The sequence below is a fragment of the Dromaius novaehollandiae genome, chromosome W (genome assembly GCF_036370855.1).
Source record: "Dromaius novaehollandiae isolate bDroNov1 chromosome W, bDroNov1.hap1, whole genome shotgun sequence".
In the NCBI taxonomy this organism is placed as follows: Eukaryota; Metazoa; Chordata; class Aves; order Casuariiformes; family Dromaiidae; genus Dromaius; species Dromaius novaehollandiae.
In genome coordinates, this window is record NC_088130.1 from 18,239,384 (window position 1) to 18,260,395 (window position 21,012).

At 37.5% G+C, this 21,012-nt stretch overlaps 1 long non-coding RNA gene across 2 annotated transcripts in view; it reads left to right on the forward strand.

Annotated features, from left to right (window-relative positions):
• LOC112978797 (uncharacterized) overlaps window positions 1-21,012 on the forward strand; it is a 97,749-nt gene that overhangs the window by 73,849 nt on the left and 2,888 nt on the right. Inside the window, exons 2-4 of one of the 2 annotated variants that reach the window (XR_003258020.2) lie at window positions 3,051-3,174; window positions 12,130-12,194; window positions 13,932-16,731. This is a non-coding gene — a long non-coding RNA (uncharacterized LOC112978797). Of the gene's footprint in view, window positions 1-3,050; window positions 3,175-12,129; window positions 12,195-13,931; window positions 16,732-21,012 lie in introns of those variants that run through there. The other variant, XR_010385544.1, reaches the window with a different exon arrangement.

A 21,012-nucleotide genomic window follows, 5' to 3' on the forward strand; every position in this document is an offset into this window, starting at 1 on the left:
AGCATGCATGTACCAAGCCCAGCTTCTTTTTCTTCTTGTTGCCCGGACTTCTTGCTCCAGTCTGCTGCTATTCTAAGCTTTGAGGAATCAGCCTCTGAATGCTTCCTGCATTCAAATCATTAAGTTTCTCTTTCTGTAGGGTTTGAACTCTGGAGGAGACCACTGACCAGTCATTTTATCTTAGTTCATGTGATTGGAGGGGAAGTCTTGGACCTGCACAGTGTGGATCATGCCTGCTGCACACTGAGTCTCCTGGCTCACTGCTGAGCAACTGGGAAATATGCCTCTAAATTGATTGTATGCTAATAAATTTTTTAAAGGAACGGGGGTAGAGACCGCTCTAACACAAAGACTGTCTGAGAGCCATACTCCAGCATAAAAAGCCTTTGGAGTTTTCAGTTTAAGTTTTTGACTACTTTTCCTTAGCTGTACTCTAGAAAATGGCCAAAGCATTTTGGCTGGACTATGGAAAATAACATCCACAGGTGAATATATGGTATGAAAGGTGTTATAATTAGTCTGACAAAGTTATAAGCTACCAAAAATAGATTCATTAGTGGGAAGTGCTGGGAATTGTTCATGACAGGCTAAACTCTCCAATAATTGCGAATTCAGTGTTATCTACCATTATAAATGGATTAAAGCTGCCCCACCTAATATTTTCCTTTGTCAGGGCCTGCTGTAGACTAATTTTTATCAATAAACCTGTTGTTGTGAAATGAGGTACTCTTTATTTTTTGCACAGATGACTGCTTATGCATACATGGTAGTAAAGCTGGAACCATAATTGGTTGTGGTTTTGCAATAATTTTCTTATTTATATACTTTATCTAAATAACAGTTGTTGACAGCTGAATTACTCATTCTGAACTCATCAAAACCTGATACCTTTTGTTGCCAGCTCCTGCTCTAAGGCAAAGTGAGAACAGCATGTCGGTTGAAGCAATGGGAGTCTGATGGCAGAGCAGGAGGGCAGGGAGCAGCATTTGCTGAAGTGGCCAGCAGCTAGACAGTAAAATCCCTCGTTTTACTGTCAGCTTGGGCTCTTATTATTTATATCTCCCTGTGGAGCCTGGAAATAGCTATTGCAGAAAATGCCACTAAACTTTTTCCGAGGGAAGATTTCATTATCAGATATCAGCTTTTCTAATTCATTTTTTTTTTTTAGTCGCTTCCTGCTTCACTTGTACTCCATGTTGTTGTATGGTGTTTGCTGTCTTCTCCACATAAAGTGGCAGCCTTTTCAAGCCCTGCATGTCCTTCTAAAATAGGATGACATTAAATTTCCTGTGATGAGTATCAATCTGAGCTGCATTCCAGTACAAGTATTTAAGATCTTCATTCTAGGCCTTTTAGACTAAGGCTTCTTTCTCTAGATGCTTAAGTATGGATTGATGCACTAAATTTTAGGCCTTTGTGCTTACTTATTTTAAGTGGCTGAAGGCTATAAGGTTAGATTAAGAATGTCAAATAATTAGTTATATCATTTTTGCTTTAATATTAATGCAAAGCATTCATGGACCTATTAATGCTTTTGTTGAAGTTGTTTGGACGCTCTGCTAGTAACTTCACAGACCACAGCTTAAAAGATCAGTTCATTCGAGTGCCTGGATATTCACCATGAACATGTAATCTGTGGACAGCACAGTCAGCAATTGTCCCATCACCAGATGTAAAAGAAGCCATGCTGTGGAAGGCAACCTAAATATTCACAGAATTTTGTTTGAGATTCAGTTGAATAAAAGATCCTATGAAATGGTCAGATACTAAGCAGTCTGGCTTTGCACTTCCAGAATTTAAAAAATATTAAAAAAAAAAAAAAAAAAAAAGGAGAACCAATTTAAGACCACTTCTTTTCTCTCTCTAAATCCACTGCCTTTCCCCCCTGACTTACAGAGAAAGAACAGGAGGAAAAAAAAACCTCTTGAACTGATAGAATGAATATCAAGTTTCAGGCTGAAGTTAATTTGTTACTCTGCTTTCATTCATTCATCTTTCGAGGCACTTTAAGTCAGTCCACAGCTTGTAAACAAGAGAAGTATGTTGAATACTGATGGAGACAAATAAGAATTGATTGGTTAAGAAAGGCAGCAAGATTGTTCATATTTAGAGTGAGCTATGGACCTACTCGCTCTTCAGTTCATTGAAATCTTAATTTAAAGAAATGATTTACTTGGTGCTATGTACATGATCAACATTAAACCATTAAAAAGGTGCTTTTTTTTTTTAACAAATACAATTACTGCTACAGTTATACAGTTAGTTGGGAAGTATTTGATGTTCTAAAACTGATGAAAGTTAGAAAATGAATTTTTTGGGGGTGGGTGGAGGTAGTATTTTTCTTCCTCTACCTTTAGTTACTGTCTGCATAGGTACAGAAAAGTCTGGTGGCTAGAAGAGCTATATCTAAGAGATGCCTTTATTCTGAACACCTACTGCATCAGTGCCAACAGAAGGCTAGTGATTTACATAGCTGTTAAAAAGAAGTCTCTGTCCTGGAACTCATCCATGAATGAGGGGAAAAAATCACGTCAGCAGTGTGAAGAATGGATAGAAAGGCAAAAGTAGAGTGATTTACTCAGTGTTTTGTTTAAGTGCCAAAGATGATATGGTGGTATGGATGCTCAGGCAAGGGACTGAGGTTTAAGGATCATATGTGAACTCACTGCAGAGACCTTCAGTCTTCTGATTTCCTCCCCCTCCCTTACTCTATTTCATTTTGATTCTGTGCTGATAACTATAACTTATTAATTCTCTTCTGGTGTATAAATCACCTTAGAAAGGTTATTTTTATTTACACTAATAAAGTATCAACATGTTGAACGTTTTGCAAGTATATAAAATAGGCATGATTCAAAAATTCCTCCAAAACGGTGTAAAGGAAAAATATGGCTCAGGTGAAAGGAAAATATAGTTTGCATTGTACAGTTCATGAATTTCCACCTACTCCCTTTTTTGTTCTTCATTCTTTCCCTCTCTTTCAAATATCCTGACCTGTCTTTTTGGAGTGAGTAGGATTCATGTTTTATCTCTTTCCATCTCTCCACTAGACCTTGTTTAAAAAGTAGCTGCATGGGCCAAAAAGAGAAGCAAACAACCAAGCAGTGTCAGAAGTTCCAAATCCCCTGCCACGTTTTGCTGCTGCTTGCGCAGTTGAAGAGAAGGAAAAGCAAGGTCAGTCACTGTTTCTGTGCCCCTTTCTGGGATAATTTTTTAAAACTTATTAAAAAATAAATCTATATAAACATAAATGTTTTGTAAGTAAATACTTTAGCTTAGTATTTTTCTATTGGTACAAATGTAAGGAGAGAAAGAGAACAGGAATGGACACTGCATAAAATAGGTATAATGAGGGAAAAATGGAAATGAGTTTGTGCTGACTGTGTATAGGAATGGCTTCATTTCCTCTAACTTCAGGCATCTACAATATAGATGTCAATATGTAGCTTGTTTTCTAGACTCCCTTTATAACCTATGGAGAAAACCAGTCTCTTCCAGGGTGTAATTCATCTCATTTTAAGGATGATGACTAAAATATGTTGGATAGTTGTGCAATGTAAAGGTACCTATTGCTCTCAATTGACTAGAAAAGGAGGCAAAACAAGTTAGCTTAGATATAGGTGTCTACAAGTTGGATGAGATGTATCTGATTTCTGGTGACTAATAGAAGAGTGGGTGATGTCACACTATGGTCTCAGTTTTAGTAATGTGATGTTTTATCCTATTGCTTTTGGAGGTGTTATTTTTGCCATGGACAGTTTCTTTTTTTTTCTTTTTAAATATTGCCCTTGGAAAGTCCAGTGGAGTCTCAGAACAACTGAGACGTAGACTTCATTGGCAGTGTGCTGTGCCTTGTTTACTTTTCTCTAACTGTTTCTCTTCTGTTGGTGAGGGTTTATGTTGTCTGGCTTTCCTGGTTTTCATTTCCAGTACACTTTGGTCTTTCTTTATGTATGAAAAGGTAAGACTCTTTTTTCCTCTAGCCATTTCCTTTTTAAACATTTTTAAATCATATTCCAAACTTTTCAGTATTTTAAATTATATCCCAGAAGAAGTAGAAGCAGATGGCAAATGAAGAAAAGAGTTCTATTGCATTTTATTAGTTTTCAGCAGGTTCTACAAAATGTCATAGTCACCACTTGAGTGGGCAGCTCCTCCTTCAAGGTCCAGCCTGTTGTAGCACTTCCATTGGTAAGCTAGCTATGCATAATGCTGAATCTCCCCTCTAAGACTACTTTAAAGTGTTTAGTTCCCTCTGAACTCAATATGCACTTTGCAAGAAGTACACAGGATAGAATTGGACCTTAAGCAAATTCTGTCTAGAAAGTAGAAAGGATCTGAGTTGGCAGAGTGCTGAGTCTATTTCTGTCACTTCATTTAAATTCTGCTTCCTTTAGAAATAAGACACAAACAGCATTTACAGTCTACAAATGAAAACAATTAAGAAGTTACTACTGAGACTTGAGTTGTTTACAAAACTGAGGGGCTATGAGGTGCCAGAGAAAAATCTAGTTGCCTGCCTGAAGGATATGCTATCACTCTGCTAATAAAAAGAAATATTTATAGAATGTCTACAAAATAGCAATTAGAGGAAGAAGGGGGAACCCATATTAAACATTAGATGACAGTGTTGATTTCCTGTTGGGATGCAGATTAATATTTATTAGTATAAGTTTAGATCCTGAAAGGTCTCTGTAATCAAGGTGAGAGGCAATTTTCATTAGATGATCTTTAATCTCTTCATGCATATTTATCCCATTTTAAATAATGGGATATTTAAATAATATAAAGTCATAGCAAAGTTGTAATAAGGGGAAAAAAAAAAATCCCATGGTAATCCACCAAAAGGAACAGCATTGCTTTTCTTCTTAGTTGAAGAGGCTACTATTGTAATGAGGGGAAAAAATAAAATAACTGGAATTTATTTTTTCTTATTAGTAAGGAAGAAGGAATTACTGAGGAATAACTTGTATGGTCAGTGAACCATTGCACTGGCTATCTACAATTAGTTGTACTTACTTGCTGCGCTTCAATTCAATCCAAAGCGAGTGCACTTTCCTTCTAGTTTTAACCAGCTGTTATGGTGCTATTGCTGATGGTACGTGTCAGAGGGTTCTTAATTTATCCTTGGAGCAAAGCTGTACAAGCCCCTGGCTTTGCACTAAGGATAAATTTGACCCATTATATGGAGGCATATCGTAAGTTATCATAAATAGTCCACTGCTACAAAGTGGTCAAGCAAAACCTTATGGCTCACGATCTTTATTGCATGTCATGGAAATAGTCTGGTGGTTTGAGAATAAAATTGCATCATATTCCAAATGCCTGTATTCTGACACTATTCATTTTTCTGAATTCTACAGTTTAAAATAACCTCTGAACTTTTCATAGGTTATATATTGTACATTAATTGATAAAGTGTGAACTAGAATCCAGGTTTCATGTATTATACAGTAATACTATAATACTGTACTAATGTCACGCTTGAACTGTCATACATTGCAATGTTTAATGTTGTAGGTCACCTCAGTGTATCTAGGTGAGACGTGATTTCAACATGGTATTAATTAGTCTCTCATATTTCGATTCTCCACATTTATTAGGAGAAGGAAAAGAGTATAATATAGCTTCTTGCTGTAGGAGATCTTTTTGGCTGGAAAGGATAGGTTGAGTCCCACTAGTCTCTGAGAAGGGAAGAGTGAGTTTGTTTTAGTGTAAGCAGGGCACCTCTGCACCATCGCTTCCTTGAGTTCAGTTCCAGAGTGGAAAGGCCCTGAGTGCATCTGAAGTAGGTTAATCTGCATCAGAAGTGGCAGACGCAGGGCGAACTCTGCTGTCAGTTTGTCTTTGAAAAGACAAACACCTTATTAAAGAGAAAAATTGAACAGGGAATTATGAGAGTCTTCAAACTGAGGAAACTGGGGAAGAATAACCCCAACCTTAAGGAGATGGTAGTCTTATAGCTTCCACTAAGGTGGCCGAAGAAAGAGAGGAGGAATGGTTCCTTAATTGCCTGATCTGTTTTGTTTGTAGGTGCCTGTGGGATCTGTGCGCGTTCCTTTGTCTCGTTTTTAGTCTGAGCTGCAAGGCTCCTTGAAAATGCTTACCATGTGTACGTAGTTGTCAGCTGTAGTAATAATATTTAGACATGAAGTCAGCTAATTACATTGGAATCAAACTGAAAATCTAAAGCATTACCTGCCTGTTTTCTTAATCTCTGAAATGTTTCTTTTTCTTTCCTTCTCCCCCACCTCCTTGCCTGCTGCTTTAGAACAAGTTCTGGAAGGGAGGAAAAAAGTGTAACTACTATGGGTAGTTCAAGCATAAAATCGTAGGTTAGGCTTGACTGATCGAATCACTGGATTGACCCAGTCTCCCATTCTGATGGGGACAGCAGAAAAAGCAACTCATAGTCATCCTCTGACATCCAAACCAGAGTGAGTAAAGCTTTTCAGGGCTATCGCTCCCTCCCTCGGCCGAGCGTGTGCTCTTGGAGAAAAGTGTTGTGCGTTGCGTGGTTGACTCCCAGGGCTTTCAGAAACACTGACGCTGCAGTCAGGCAAATTTTCCAAATTTATTAGACCTTTTTTGTGGAGGGGATTAAAGAACAGTTGAATGAAGGCCAGCTGGTCTTCCCATGGTCTTTGCTGTATTTGTTTTCTTTCTCTAAAGAGAAGCTAAGTAGTCTAGTCTTCTCCCTTGGGAGCACTTTTAAATGCATTTCTCAGAAAAGATGCTGGTAGTAGAAAGAGAATTGTTCATTAATGGAAGCATATTTTAACCTCTTTAGAAAACAGCTGTGTGGGTTGTTTTTGTTGTTGTTCTTTTGTAAATGAGTCATTTTGGCTTTGTATTTATCAGAAGGAGCCTTGGAATTTGTATTTTATATTAAAGAAAAAACTTTAGCATATTCATACCTGGAAGAAAAAAGGAGTGATAATTTTTGTTTTTCAGTGAACTAAAACTTTCATTAGGAATATGGCCTTGTAGCTGGAGAATCATTTCTTTTTTTTTTTTTTAAAAGGCAAATGAGCCCTTCCTCCCCCCGCCCTGAGACTGAAAACAGATAAAGTCTGAATGAAGAAATTCCTTCTTACTTTACTTTAAGCAATTTTTTTTCAGGTTGCAATGGACCTCCTTAGCATCTGTCACGCTTTCTGGTGAGCCGCTGACTCCTGTATGTCATTGTTGTAAGCATTCGCTTCAGGGAATTTTTCCACAAGAGCATGTGCTTACTTGCATTTGCAGTGCTTTAACTCTAGCACTTACATTACATTAAATATTGTCCATTTCCTGAAATGTTTAACTGAAGCTTTAATGTCTTCCCGAAAGAGACATTCTGGTACAAAAGAAATTTGAGCTATCTGCAGAAATCGAAAGTATGCACTGTGCAAACTTAAGCAGATTACAACAAGGTTGGTATACTTTAAGGTGAAAATTTGTACCTAAACTGCCAGGGGCTAGTAAAACCTTTCTGTGATTTGTCATTTGACAGCTATTCTTGAATGTTATGAAATGCAACTCTAGACAATCCCTTATTTGGAAGAAATAAAGTCATCATAATTGTCTCTTTACATCTTTGTGGAATACCATTGAGTAGCTTTGTTTTCTAGTCATTCTCCACCCCTGGTCCCCAAACAGCTCCTTGCAAAAGCCAGTCTTCACTTAAAAACACTGATATCTCAGTTATCAGAATGTAAACCAGTCAAAACACTGTCATACCCAGCTTTTTCTGCCAAATGGTTTTGTGGCACTGGAGATGTTGCTTGTCAGCATAAAACTGACAAAACTCTAATTGATCTCATGCAAACATATGTGAGAATTAAAGATTCTTGAAACATCCATGGTTGGGGCAAAGGAAAGCAGTTTTTTCCTAAGCAGCAGTCATCTCTGACACAAGATTATTAGCATGCATTTGTCAGAGTAGAGAATTAGACAGTGTGTCACATCTTTCAAACCAGAGTGGCTGGGTAGAAAATCTTAAATGGAGGCTAAATTCTTCCAATGGTGTAGTGGCAACAGAAAATTCGGTCTAAATCAGTGACAAACTCCTCACCATTACTGGCATATGATATGGGGCAACACAGAAAGGGAAGGCAGATCAATGCCTTGCTGAAATTCATGTTATGGTGAATTAGTCTATATAAAGAACAGTGAAAAGCAAAACCCAGAATGTGTCACAAGTCACAGTGCAGGGCATATAGCCTTACTAGTGAAAACATGTAAATGTCATCACCAATAATATCTTGTAAGATGAAGAAAAATATATATACCACAATTAATAGTAGGGTGAGGTGGATTACCCATGTTAACCAAGTTGACCCTGAAATGAATCTATGTGAAGATTATGTAGTTTTTTTTTTCTGTATTCTTAAACTGTAGCTCTTTTAAATATGCTGCTCTACCATCTGAATCTGAAGTGACAGAATAATGTTAAGAGAAATCTTACATGGTTTTTATTTCCACATCAGGAAGAGAAAATAGAAAACTCAACAGTCCTCTCACCTCTCCAAAACTCGGGTCACGATTCTAGAGGTGAGAAGGCATCTAATGATTGACTTGCACTGCTGGAAAAAATGAGGTGAAAATTTGCATCCAACAAAACTGTTTGAGCCAAAATGAAATGATACATAGCCTATGGCATGATAGTCTATTCAGGCCAGAATGAAATGGCAGGTAGCCTATGGCATAATAGAAATGTGTACGTGCTTCCTATTGTATTTTTGTCAACATTTTAGTACTGGCAGGGTAATAGAAAATAGATGGGAGAGAGGACAAAGCTAATGTTAGAGCTTATCGTGCTTGCTCTTTCTAATCATGTACCTTTTGTTAAACAGGCTTGGAGGTAAATCTGGCTTGGCTTTATCAAATGTCTCCGTGTATGTTGCCTTAGATAGAATTAAGGAATGCATTTCTTTTTTGTAGATCTGAAGTTTGTTCATTGTACATTTGTCTTACAGTGGTTTTAATAACACTTTTAATTGCACAAAGATTATAGGATTGAGTTTGTGAATAATTTGAGTAAATCAGTAGTGTGGTTTTAAAAGTACTGTTTAACAGTTCAGTCTAATCAAGAAGAAAATATCCATTACATAGAGAAACGTTAACTTCTAGTTTGTTGAAACCTAGTTCACGAGGATTGAATTCTCGGGTGTGTTGGCCCTAAGGATCTGGAAAGGGGATAGCCTAGGGTTTTCAGCAGAATCGTTCCTGGAAAATTTGAACTTCAGATCTTAGGGAAGAGGAGCTATTATGCTAGTGTTCAAATAACAGTACATAGTAGGTATCTAATCAAACATGTTAAATTCTTATGGCAGTGTGTCCATCTTAGCGCAGACTATGCACAGAATTAGCACATCACTGAACATAACTTTGCAGAGAAGGGCCTGGGGGTCCTGGTGGACTGCAAGCTGACTATGGGTTAGCAACGTGCCCTCGTAGGCGCCCAGTGTCCTGGACTGTGTTAGGTAGAGCAGTGCCAGCAGCTCAAGGGAGGTGATCCTTCCCCTCCATTCAGCACTGATAAGACACATCTGGGTCCAGTGCTGGGCTCCCCAGTACAAGAGAGATGTGGACATACTGGAGTGAGTCCACCGAAGGGTCAGGAAGATCATTAAGGGACTGGAGCATCTCTCATGTGAGGAAAGGCTGAGAGAGCTGACCTGTTCAGCCTGTAGAAGGGAAGGCTCAGGCAGATCTTACCAATGTTTATAAATGTCTGATGGGAGGGTGTAAAGAGGTTGGGGCCACATTCTTCTCGGGGGTGCTCAGTGACAGGATGAGAGGCAGTGGGCACAAACTGAAACACAGGAAATGCGACTTGAATGCTTCTTTATAGTGATGGTGGTTGAATGTTGGAACAGGTTGCCCAGAGAGGGCAGGTTGCTTTTTCTTCCCTGAAACTCAGTGTGTTAAAACCTATTAAAAAGTGCATCTGTTTGAAAAGAATGGGAGCTTTTAATGTCATGCGTTTGCATGAACATTGCGATCCAACACTTAGGCACACTCTAGGGATTCTGACTGTTAACTTCTTGTTATTCTTTGATAAGATTTTCGGTCTTTATTTTACAGCCTGTAAAATACAGCTATATTTTAGATTTTTTTTGCCATGAAAATAATCCATTTTAATGGATCCACCTGACATTTTCTTTTTTTCAGTGAGTATTTTTCTGTGGATGAAAAGAGCATTCTCTCTTTATCCCTACGTAACAAAATAGTGACACCCCTACATCCTTCCACCTTGCTAAAGCCTCCAGCCCATGGGAACATCCAGGAGGAGGTACTGGTTCGTGGACGTGTGTGTTTCTGGCAATTAAATCTTTGACATTATGAAATGGTCCAGAGGCTGTTGTCATAAACCAGGGCAAATCCACTATACTCCTTAGAACTTTAGCAATTTGCATTAGCTGTAGTTAGGTAAATGTACTTACCTCCAAATAGTGTAAAACAACTGGAAGGAAGAACAAAGTATTCCTACCGTCTTTAGTATACCCTGTTATTATTAGTTATAATTTTCAGTTGTCCTGTCAAGGTATCAAAAAACTAGTGAGGGATCACACATAAGAATAAATGGCTTGTAAGCTCACCCTGAAAGGAAAGGAGTTTTTAGTTCAGCGAAATAGTTAACTGAAAGTGCGGCACGCATTGTGCAGATTGTTTGTATAGCATCTGCTGTTCAAAGAGTTCCTTGCTGTCAGTCAGAGACTACCTGTTTACCTTTTCTTCAGTGGATTGATGTTGTTACTTTGAAGTGTCAGTTCTGTGCTTAGTATGCATATGAATACAAGTGCCACTGGAATTAACTAAACTAGCTAAATTCTGATTCATCTTTGCTGTTTTAAGTCTGACATAACTATCTTGTTCTCACTTACATGTATGCAAGTGAAATAACATTTTTGCTAGGTGCTCATTAGATATGCTGGGGCACATGCACATCCATTCTGCTACAGAAAAATTGGTCCTTTGTGAAGACATCAAGAACTGCTTAAATTCCTTTTGGGAACTGGATCAGGACTAAATACCTGGCGTCCTGTAAAGTTTAGCTAAACAAATATATGCATTTTTGTAGGGTAGTAAGAATTTATACTGTTTTATACCTGATGATAAATTTCCGATCTCTTCTTTCCCTTGCAAACCTGAGTGTTTTTTAAATATGTTACATTCAATGACACAAATACAGAAAACTCAAGTATACCTCAAACTAGCTGCATTCCCAGGTATCTCTTAACTTCTGAGATCACCTGGCTGGTGGTCATAGCACTGGAGTTCTAGGAAATAAATAATTTAAAAATACCTCCATGAGATGAAGTGCTTGCTAAATAAGTAGAATAGATCAAGAAATAAATTAATGTTTTTCTATACTCTAATTGTCAGATCATTTTATATTACCCAGGCAGTTTTTGAAGGTTTTGTTTCCTATATTTGTACAGTTAGCTAATGATGAGTCTTACTGGCTCATTTCCATTCAGAAAATCAAATGCATCAGTTACTTTATTATATACTTCCATTTGGTATGCATGTATATTATAGCACAAGTTGCTAATTTACTTAAAAACATGTATTTTTGTGTTTATTTTCTTTCTAGTTTGCATTCTATGTAGGTTTTCTCACACACATGCAAAGTAAACACAAGTTTGAAGGAAACTGTGACTATCAAAGTGATCTATTGTGTAACATTTAATGGTCTCCCTAGAAAAGTCTTAATACCTTGTAAAACCTACAAATTTTTGTTTTATTTAATTGTTTGTTGGAAAAAAACCATCATATTCATAAGTATGATTTCATCTACAGTAATGTCACGTATACTGTTCATGTCAATACGGATCATATGCATGTGAGTGAGTTCTCCTTTTATCTCACCTGCAGCATCTCTAACATGTAGGGATTTAAAAAAGCAAACTAACAGGCTCCTAAACAGATAAATCTGTCTGAATGCTTTTTCTTGGGTCATATAGTCTTTCTAGTTTATTATGCTGTACTTAGAAATAAAGTGCTAGAAAAATAAATAGCTAAACAAATCAGAACTTGGCATATTTCTTTGTAAGAAAACACTATAGACATTATAGTTGGGGGAGAGTTGCCATGGAAGCTAATATTCTTATGGGTTTCTACCTTGTTTTCATTTTACAGGAGAAAATTTGTGAATAAGAAATGTCACTTAGACCTGAATGGAAGAGATTTGGCAAAAAATATAGGTGAGCGTTGCTCCAGCTTCAAAGGTTTCACCGAGCTAGACAACAGTAATGATTCCAGACTGTGTTTTTCAATATATGTTGTATATACTGACCTTGTGTAGGTGAGCTACAGAAGGAAATTTATTCAAAGAACTGGCATCAGTAAAAGCACATTTAAGATAGCTATCTGAATTCAAACCCTGAATTTGAAATTTGTCCATCATTACTTTGAGTCCAGTTTGCAAACTGCTCCACGGAGAAAAATTGTCCATGAAAAGGAAACATAAAGAACAGAGCCCTACAATGCTATCAAATAAATAATTCTCCCTCAGCATGCTCATTTCTCCATGCAACATCATTTCAGGTGTCTCCATGATGTATATAGGGGTGAGTAAGATGGAAGAATATGTTCATTTTACTATTCTGTTGAGCTATGAAAAATATTTTTGTCAAGCTCACTTTAAACACAAGGTGATTTAAGAAGTCATAGTACCACACCTGCTGAAGGGAGACATCAGACTTTTTGCAGCAGTAAAAAAAATATAAAAGCGAAAGCTGATGCATGTCTATGTGCCTTTGTGACTGTGAACACATATCGGGCAGTATTTGCATCAACAATCTGTGTGCCTGGGTGTATTTAAAGTATATGCCTGTTCTTGAGAAGAAAAGAATGTGAGTTGTTAGTGGAATGCAATCACTGTTGCTGAATGAATGAGATGAAGGTGAGTTTCACCTTCTCCCATGAGTGCCACAACCACATCCAAAGTAGGGTGGTGACTCATTAAAACTTGATATCATAAAATTGGTGCTGGAAATGTATCTTTGTTGATGGAGCAGGCCCTATTAAACCTGCATGGATGCACTTACGGTAATGGACCTGTGACTTTGAAAAAAGTATAATAGCTTGTAAAAGTGTCTATCTTGATGTCCCTGCCACTGACTGCCTATCTCTGCTAAAGTATCCACAGGAGCCTTGAATAAATTTTTATGGCTTCAGCAGGAAGGTATTTAGAATGAAGCTGAAATACTGGTTTTCACAGCACTGATAGTCTGGAAAAGCAAGCATGCAGTTTCAGCTTTGACTGTACCACAGAAATACAGATTGGCTCGGTCATTGAGATCTGCTATTAGAATGTTATCTTGTTTTATTACTGATCATGGTCTGTTTTCTAGGAACTGAAGATTGCCCCCGCCCCCCAAGTTAAGTTTACCTATTCAAATAATGAATAACTCAACTGATCCTAATTTGAAATTCTAACTTTGGGGCTATAGTCTTAAACAGACAGCTTGCCTTAGATGAGTGTTATCCAATAGGGATGTCACATTTCTTGTAATATGCTAATGCTCTCTAAGCTGTAGCAGATTTATTGTATCCTGCAGTTTCCATTAACTTACACTGAGTCACCATCCTTAATCAGTTTCCTAAATATTGGTTAAAAATAATGTTTAATATTGAAGAAATTCTCAGTACCAGTGAAGTCAGTGGGATTACACCATGAAATTCAGATTTTCTTCCAAACCGTTCAACTGTTAGCATATGTCCACTGTAGAGGGCTGACCATTATACAAGAAGAGAGACTTCTTTTTTTTTAATTCATCTGCTAAGATTCAGGTACTGTTTCAAAAACGTGTGGGCTGGCATTAAGCAGCCTACATCATCTTGTGATTCATCACTGCAGTATTGCCGTGTTCAAAACATTGCCTTTGAAATCATTATTCTGTACCCTCTTTGTGTTAAGCATGTGTCGTCATCTTCAGGTGATGCAGCACTTCCAGAAAAGACAATCACAGAGGGCTGCTAGGCAATTTGAAGATGTCCGTGGGGAGATGGTATCAAAGACACTGCGAGCTCTAAAATTAACATCAAAAATGATGTATCCAGAAGAAAGACTTTGTACCTACAACTGCTTTCACAGCTGCAAACCTTTTCTTTTAGAACATTTTGTGTATCTCATGGCTATGTTGTTTACAGCTTTTCTGCAAGTTTTTGTTTTTCCCCATGGAAGCAACTGAAAAAAAAAAAACCCTTAAGTGTGCATATCTGTTCAAGTCTGGTTGGATGTTACCCAGAAGCTGCTGGGTAATGGGTTTTTGAGCCTATGCAGTAATTGTAACTCATCACCAGTATGTTATGCAAGATTGTGCAAATAATGGTTCCATTTGAAGAATTATAGAATTATCCAATCTTGTCATCACTAAGTAAAATTCTAATTCAAAATGCTGCAGTGAATGGTAGCCCAGATGTGCTCACTTAGTATTGTCAATCAAATATCATCTGAGGCTATTTATCAGAGCAAAAAGACAAAGAGAGCATCAAAAATAATTTTTGGACAGTTGTCAAATTTCATTCTTTTGATCCTTTCATATGCTGTAGTTAAACACAAGCCTTAAAAAGTTCTTTACTTAGAAAAACAAAACTGATTACAGATCTTGTGTCTGTGAATACAATTTTAATGATTGCATAAAAGATTAAACCCAGAAAAGAAGTTTGTTTAAAAACAACTGCAGAAAACTCCAACAACAAAACCCCACAGCCTTTTCAACTCCAGGTGCTGCCATAGAGGTTATATGATCTGTTGAATTTCTTTGTCTTTTGTACCTCTGAAAAGATTCACATTTTGTTTTAACAGTAACAGCTCGTATTTGAGACAGCCTTGAAGTTTTTGAATAGTTTAGTGTGTAGAAAAGTCAAGCTATTTCCCCGGTATATTTGTGGGTGCAGAGCAGGCCCAGTAAGGTTCTGAGTGTCAGAGAAGCTGTTAATAGCAATTGAGTCTGACTTTTCCTGCTCAAGAGAATTGGAGTAGATGATACAGAACACCAAAAGAAAGGGGAGTTTGGGTTTCTTCCAGAGGAATAAAAATGAGAAAAGGGTCTGGATTCAGACATTCACGTGTCAAAAATCACCTGAAATTCACTGGATTCACTTCACTGGTATCTCAGTATCTTTTGAATCTGGACCAAAATCTAAGGGAGGTTGTAGTCGATGAAAGGAAAAATAGCAAGATTAAGAACAGATTATTAAGATGTCTTGATTCCTAAGATTTTGATATAAAATTGTATGTATAACATTAGTCATTGCACCTTTCTCCCAGGAGATACAGCCAGAAGGTGGTCTGCATTTACCAGCACATATCACGTATTTGTATCTTCCTAGCCTTTCATAATTTGAAGTACTTTATTACGTCCTTAGCAGGTGACAGCTGTTGAGTTTAGATGCGATGTTGACTTAAAAAAATTCTCAGAAAGTTGTTTTGTTTTCAGCAAAGTACTTGTGCTGCTGAGATGCAAAATAACACCATTTCGCTGATATTAGCAAAACATTCATACTTGGAAGAGCTCTTTCAATCACAGTCACATTAAGAAGCCTCTTCAGAGGCTGAAGTGAGTAGCTAACTACATATCTATGTTTTATTGGGTAGCACTTTCTACTTCCATTTTTTTATCACAAAATATTTATCAGATGGTGTGGAAGACTTGCATGCCAAAAAGGAGGAACGTGGCAACTGGTTCTTTATTTTTCCAATACAATATTTTATTTCTGAATGTTTTGTAAAAACAGTATTGTCTGCTGTTATGCTACTCTGATAGCAGTTTACTTGAGTACCGAAATAACTAAACTGGACAATCACTTCCTCTGACTATATGCAACTGACAGTTTAAAAAAAAAAAATTAAAAAAAACCATTAGTGTAGAGCCCTGTAGAATGACAATACAAAGTGATTAATTATCTACACAGAAGATTTTCAAAATCAGTAAGGGACTTAGGAGAAGCAATTGAACTGAATGTTAATGGCACTTATATTACTAAATCTCTTGGGTGTTTTTGAATGTTCAGTTTCTACATGAATGTGTTACAAATAATGCTGTTGGAATATTTGGAAAGACTTGTTTATTTTACAGTTCTCCATTTCATGCGCACTGATTCCTGTGGCTGTAATTTGCTTTCCAAATATGTGTACGTCTTTAATATCCTTAAAGTCAGTTTATTATTTTGCCTTGCTATTGCTTAATCAACCTGGAGATGTAATTTTCTGGACAAACATTGATATTACCCATAGGAGACAGCTTTTTTCCCCCCCACTGCTGTGCTTTCAAGTTCTGTTCATCTTGGCTGGACTTTGTGCCATAAAGAGATATTTCCTGTCAAATTTGATATTCTGTATGAAATGCTGCTCAAGATGAGTATCTCATTGGCTAGAGGTACAACCGTAAAGTCTTTGTCTTCCTAAAATAAGGAAGACTTTCAGTCCCAATATCTCAAGTTTACGTGGAGATTAGTCTTGGGAACAGTTAGATTGTTTCTCTAACTAGGCAGTGTGATGTTTTGCTGAGCATATTCTGTTGGAGCTGTCAGCTTCCAGTAAAACTTGTATTGTTGTGTGGTTTGATGGATTTTAGTTTTGCAGTTTTGTTTTATTAGTTTTTACTCAATGTTTTTACTCAATTAGTGTTTATTCAACTATCTTTTTTCTCAGTGGCTATGTTTGTAAAATACCTAAGCTATATATTTTGCTTGTATCAGTGAACTCCAAGGATAATAAAATGTCATTCACTACCTGTTGCTGCAGCCTTGATGATTATGGTGCATGATGCTTTCTGGGAAGAAGCTCTGCAATGCAGTCTGGTTGCTTTGTGCTGTGCCAGTACAATGACTTAGGCCATCTGACATGACTTCAAACTGAGTTACTTGAGTGATGAAGGTTCCCCCTTGCCTGGCTTGTAGTACCTGACAGATGAATAATCTTCATCTACATGGTAGTTTATATTTGATTTCTTTTGTTTCACCTGGTTGCTACAGTCATTGATTGTGATTTTTACATCTGTAAAACTTCTGCTTTTGGTAGGAAAATGCCGATTTGTTGAATTCTGTTTCTTTTTCTTGGCAGTTTGCTAGTGTTTTGACAAACCTTTGGGCAGGAAGGTTTTTCCCAGCATGGAATTTCCTGTCAGGAGAGACTCTGTCTCCAGAACAGCTGGTGCTGAACAGCCGAAACGCTCACCTCTATGTAGGGTTGGATTTAGGTCATTAACTGGGATTCCCAAACACTGGATAACTGTTCAGATGATTATATTACCACATGAGGCTTCCTCTTTCTGGCCATCTGAATATTTAATAATTTAGAGAGAGAAGAGCTGCTCGAACAGGAGATATAGAGATAGACTAATATAAATGCAGCATGTGCCTTTTCTTTAGGCCAGAAATCCCTACTGGACCTGCTGTGTTTCTGCCTCTCTCTGCGTCATTCTCTGCGTGTTCCCATCCAGCCCTTGCACAAGCATTTGTGCAAGCGCCTTCATACGGTGAGCTGGTTCAGAATGCCGAACTGGCCACAGACTTCTTACAAGTGTTTGATTTTATTTCATGTCTTTTTTTTTTTTTTTAGTAGGTTCCCCCCCTCCCCCTTTTTTTTTTTTTTTTTTAATACCTTCTCAGTTAGAACTGAGAACTGTGTGCATGATGAGTTAGAAATGTACTAAGAAGCATCTTGTGTGGCTGAACTTTCTGTTTGCATCCTTTTGCCATTGTTTCTGTAAGAGTATTGCTATGTTTGTGCGTTGTGTTTGTTCGTTTCCAGAATTGCTTCCTCTCTGATGAAGAAGAGATAGCATTCAGAAGTGAACAGAAAGCAAATTCACGTTCCTTGGGATCCTGGGCATGTGCAAGCCCTGTAACTCCTTTTTAACTCAGTTTGTGTTAGAACGGATCTGTCAGAAATCTGGCTTAACTAAGCAATCATGGAACAGGCTACTGGCAACACTTTAACATTATATTTAATTAGCAAAGACGAGATCCTTTTTGAGAGTCCTTAGTTTGTTGCATTAATCAACCACGAGAGAATTTGAAGGGCAAACACAGTTATGTCTCCTGGGTCAAAAAGCTCTGTCAACAAATTCATTGCTGTTTATATAATTCCTGATCCTCTGGAATTTGCCATAGACAGCACAGCAGAAAGAGCATAATTGAAATATTTTTATTTGAATTTGTTGGTCTTTGTTAGTTACTGGTAGAACATTTACTGAAGTCTGTGAAATTCAGTTTTTTAACGAGACATCCTCTATCCTAGTGTATTACATAAAAATAAATACGTTAATAGGAAATAGAAAAAATTTAAGGGTAAAGTATAGACAACAGTCACTTGTGGACAGCTTTGTTAATGTAATGACTAGAATTAAGATTTGCTGTCATACAGCCCTTCAGCAGCCTTCCTCTGGTAGTAAGTCAATGCAGGATCACGTATCGGTCTAATCATATTGTTGAATAAGCGGCGTTCATGAGTTGAACGTATACTGCAGTAATGATCCAATAACACAACAGTATGGGTTTTTACAATGCTTTTTTGTTTGGTATAATGAGACATGGTGAAGCTATTTTTCAGTTCTTATAATGATTTCACTGGCAATCATAGGCCATATAATTCAAGAGGAATAACAAAGGAATAAAATTTCTGTGTGCCAGATGGAATCTTAGCCATGAGTCCTCAAACAAAGATGGAATGAAACTTTGAAAATTACACTCCAAAAATAGAAGTTCATTATTTGACTAAAGACTGAATCTGACGTTACGTGTCACTGTGTTTCTGTTTTTTTTGCTCTTGCAATGCCTTAGCAGTTTGAAATAGTTGTGCCAAGGCACAGTCTTTGCACACAGCCTGAAAGGCACATGCTTCTGTTACCCAATGTCTGTGCTGGGCTGTGTTTCGATATTGCTACTTAACTAGGTGTCTTTGAGGTGCTTCCTAGGCTTAGCCATTCATTACACATACAGGTGAGACCAACTAATTAAACAGGTTGCCTAAAGTATACATGTAATGCTTATGAAAGGGCTGCTGTTTTGGATGAGCGCGGACCTAGGTTTTCCATAGCTCAAAGCAAAATGTGCTTCAGTTTGAAGTAAAGACTCGGCTCCGCACATTAGTGAGGTGATGATACGTACTCTCTGGGAGCTAGCATGTAAGGTTGTCTGTAATATACATGTTCTAATGCATTACATCTGTGCTTTTATTTGCAAAATGTACACCACAAAAGGAAGGCTATTAATATTGCAATATCAAGTATTTAACAAGAAGGACGTGTCAGCTTACCTTCTGTAATGACTTAAGTATGATCTTGGATTCTTTATTACTCTGTCACATGCTGTATTTTCAGCCAAACTCCTGCATTATGAGAAAGATGTTCAATATTTGCTTTGATTGCCATTATTCAGTATGTGGCTCTACTTATTTGTTGTATACCATAGGAATACTGAACCTTATTAGTTTCCTCAGGATCTTTTTTGCATGATTCTCATCAGCAAAACCTCTGATTACTTAACAAACGTTAATGAACATGTCTTCCTAAGTCTCCTTCGAGACTGAAACTAGTAGCTCTCTAATTTGCAGATGGAGAGTCATTGCCCAGTGAGAGAAAAGGCAATGCTTTCAAACTGTCAGGTAATGCCTGATGCTTTAATGTTTGGGTGCCAAATTCAAGGTGTTTATCTCATGTCTGTGCTGAATTTTAAAGCATATTTAGGGCTGGGCACAGAAACCCCCTATTTGGGGGGGGGGGGAGTTTGCCCCTATTAAGCGTTTGCCCCTGTATATGGTGTCTACTATGCAAAAGAAAGAAAGCTGAGTTCTTTTTTAGCAGGGCCCCAATACTGCTTACATGAAAGGTGGGTGGGATTTGTCTGAAACCCACGTCTAAACTGAGTTCAGAAAGCTCACAGGACAGAGATAGATATGAAAAACAAGGGCGGTAAAGTTTTCCTGCTAGAGACCATTCTGTGCTGGTCGGGTCAACCAGAGTGTCATTATGACAACCTTTTGGCTTTAGCACAGTCTTTGGCATACTTACTGTCTTTCTGGTTGCAGAGAATGAAACTTCACAGTTTTATGATATGAAGCTTTGAGTAACATTAATGTAGGCATTAGCTAACCCAGTTACTCCCTGCCTTAATTTAATGAAGAAATTATGAATGAGTAGGATTTAAATAATCCAATCTTACATCTATTACCTCATTGTATTTAGTTGGTATCAAGTGGCAGATGTTGTGGCCAACATGAAACAGGAAGGATGTCTTCCACAACCTGTGTACTATCCACACATATAAATAATGATAAAGTAATTTTGTAAAAATAGAAAAGAGCCTCTTGATAGCACCTACTGTGCTATTGTTATATATATGTACATATACCTAGAGTTGAGTGAACATTGGACAAGTGCCTTTAAACTTGACTTCTTGTCCCTGTGATACCACAGTGATACCCACCTGATTTACCCTTTCTCGAGAATAATTTTGTGGAGTAATTTTTGGGTTCGCTGAGATTTTCCTCTCTGGAGTGTTTCCCTTTCTGTATTTTTGGAGTTCCCCTTATTCAGACGCTTGCTCGTAAGCCTAAGGAACCGTCCTTTGACTTGCTGCTACGTGCTTCCGACTTCCTGCTTTGAGACAGGAAGTATCTCTATTCCTTATTTCTTTTTACATGACACTTTATTCAGAATGATAAAAATCCTGTTGATAAAAGTGGCAAGATTTTTTTTCTTATCTTTAAGTTATCACCAGTAATTCTTCCAGAATACAGTGACTGTGAATAATCAGAATGGCCATTTATCTGGTTGGCAGTCCAAAGGTGAAGATACGCTTTTGATGTTTTAGGAACGTCTAAGTTTATGTAACGAAAGACCTGATAGCATTTTGATTTGTTATGACAGATCACATGTTCAAATAAAGATATTTCTCTCTGTAATTCATAGAGGGAGGACAGTGAATCCCCATTTCTCCAGTATTTTTCCATTTCCATCCATGCAGATGTATTGATTTGGTCTAAAATCATCGTGTGCATACATCTGGATG